Here is a 2,972-nt window from a genome sequence, read left to right on the forward strand (position 1 = left end):
AGAACCCTATTGATTATGATGGGCTGGATGCTGAATCCGTCGATATCACCGTCATCCTCCATTTACAGTGCCATGTGTTCATTACCATGCTCTGATGCATGCCATGTGTGCACATTGCTGTCGTTCAATCATCAGTGCAGAAACTCGACTTTCCACCCTCTTGTTTTTATGTAGGTGGTATTAAATGTGCATAGAAAGCTAGAGGCAAAGATCGGAATCTTGACCTCAGCATCCCCAATGTTCGTATCTCACCAAGTCGGCGAAAGGCACCATAGATACCTCCAAAGATAGTGGAGTAAATGGTATACCAAATCTGTATGTCCATGAAATAAACAAGTACTATTGGAGCCCAGAGGGCAATCACCACGCCAATGTTGTTTTTTGCGTTTGGAGAAATTCATGCCATTCGAATGCACTAATATGCATTGTCACGATAGCCTTTGTAGGCCCAATCAATGGATGAATCTCATCGTAGTAGCTGAATGCCAGTTTGGTTACAAGAAGTAGGATCCAGAACATTGTGTACTTGAAGAGAGAAAACTGACTTTCGTGCATTGCCCAACCAACATAAAGTCAAGGCTGTGCCCACCACATCAGGATACTCACAATGCGCCATTTCGAGCTTTCAATAAATCGCTTTATCATGGGCAATAAAAACAATATTGCCCCAAGTACATTAGGAACCAGATTAGAACACGATTGCAGAAATGTATAATGAAGGGCTTTCCCACTTGTCACCAAACCGGTTCTTGAAAATTTTACCAAGACCAATTGGGTTATCCATGCGTGAGCATAACAGACTGGGAGGATGATTACCCATGCAGCAGCAACGACAACTTTCAAAACATATCTTAGAATTTCTGATGACTTCATGGCTTTCCTTGCTTTCCAGCTAAGAATTATATCTAGAATAGCTTGAACAAGCTTTAATATTGCGGTGGTGATAACAATACTCAAGATCTTTTCTAAAAACAACTTCATTAAAGATTCCAGTTGGCTGGCTCGATCCATTCCAGAAAAGAATTATCATTCCCTGTAAAGACAAAATATGGAAGGTCCACATTCGATCAAAGCTTCTAAGAATGTGCCAGAAGGAACGGATTTCAACAAAGTTCATCTTGCCCAGCCATCTGTTTCTATCAGTTAAAGGCTTTTCTTTAGAGTTACAGCCATCTCCTGGTAGCATATAAAAACAAAATCTGCATCTGCACGCATTGGCCATCCTAGCCGAAAACAATCCACTGACCAGAAATATTCATTCAGATCATCATAATTCCTCCATTGAGAATGTTTTGCAGTGCCATCCTTGCTTCTCTTGGCTTCCATTGCAATGAGTTCATAGATGAGGGTCACAACTTTTCTGAGAAAGGACTCCTCATCACCTCCATATGCTGGCTTTACATTTTCCCCTGTTGTAGGACTCACCTTGCCAGCTAACATCCCATACAGCTCAAATGCCATATGATGGTAGATATAACAGAGGCACTCTGGCATAAACCGTAGGTTTGCAGCCTCCCCCCAAATAAGAAGGTATAATCCCATATAAAGAATTTTCCGCTGCTGCAGATCCTGTTGGATGTTGGGTAACCAAAGGCTGGATTTACGTCCTAAATACTTGTGCCATTTCCTGTGAGATTCCCACTTGATGCAGATTTCTGAAAGAAAGCAGAACTCTGTACAATAGGCATGCTAGGATATTGACCTCCACTAGATACCAGAACTTTGACCAATATAGTGGGATTATAGAGAAAACCTTGAAGATGAAAAACACAGCAGTATTATTTGTATATTGATGATAATAACCTGCACTGTGACATGTCGAGCCAGACATTCCCACAGAACCCATAGGAGACAAAAGTGATATGGGTGAGTTATGGTTTCGGACAAATCCCCAGTTTTGTAGCGCGCTACGAAACCACCTAAACCTGTAGCGCTGCGAAACTGCTAAACAGGATTGATGCGCTGCGGAAACACTTTGCCCTGAAACTAATCTAAGCAAATTTGGCAACAGAATTTTCAGTGATAACAGAAGGGATGAATGAATGTAAGAGTTTCCGGTCGATCCATTCAATATTTCCCTTCTTCGAGGATAAATTCCCACATTCAAATTCTATATTAGATGCATGAATACCCTATTCTATTCATCCGGAAATTTTGGTTCGAACCTTTCGTCGCTGGATCCGAGATGCTCCCTCCTTGCACCCATTACGATCTGTTCTCTATGACTATAGAAATAGTCCAGAGAATTTACAAAGATCAATTATTGTCGTCCCAAGAGTAAATACGAGATTCTTCCTGTTCTTGTTGAATTATTATGTCTGTGAATGCAAATCCATTTTATTTTCCCGTCTTAAACGATCCTCTCATTCATGATCATTGTCTCATGGATCTTTCCCTCAACGAACTCATTTTCATCGAAAGATAAAACATATTATCATTTTTGCTCGTCGAAATTCACTGAAAAGTATCTGGTCGTTGAAGGATCCTAAAATTCACTATGTTAGATATGGCGAAAGACCTATTATAGCTATAAAGGGTGCTGATCTCCTAGTTAAAAAATGTAGATATTATCTTCTAATTTTTCGGCAATTTTATTTCCATCTTTGGTCCGAACCGTATAGGGTCTGTTCTCATCAATTATCCAAGAATTTTTCTTCTTCTCCGGGTTATTTTTTGAGGGTTCGGATGAACCCTCTTTTGGTCAGAACCAAAATGCTAGATGAGTTATTCATCCCCGTTCTTATTACCAATGAAATGGATCCAATAGTTCCGATTGTACCAATAATTGGATTATTGGCTACAGAAAAATTCTGTGACATATCAGGGTGGCCAATTAGTAAATTGTCTTGGACCAGTCTAACAGATGATGATATCCTCGATCGATTCGATCAAATTTGGAGAAATATTTTTCATTACTACAGTGGATCCTTTGATCGAGATGGTTTATATCATATAAAGTATATACTTTCATT

At 39.8% G+C, this 2,972-nt stretch overlaps 1 pseudogene; it reads right to left on the reverse strand.

Annotated features, from left to right (window-relative positions):
• Positions 1 to 573: 573 nt before the first annotated feature.
• On the reverse strand, positions 574 to 1,846 carry LOC149155339 (callose synthase 3 pseudogene; annotated as a pseudogene).
• Positions 1,847 to 2,972: the final 1,126 nt, after the last annotated feature.

Source organism: Pinus tabuliformis, chromosome 9 (genome assembly GCF_031772625.1).
Source record: "Pinus tabuliformis cultivar Carrire ecotype Pingquan chromosome 9, CPIR1, whole genome shotgun sequence".
In the NCBI taxonomy this organism is placed as follows: Eukaryota; Viridiplantae; Streptophyta; class Pinopsida; order Pinales; family Pinaceae; genus Pinus; species Pinus tabuliformis.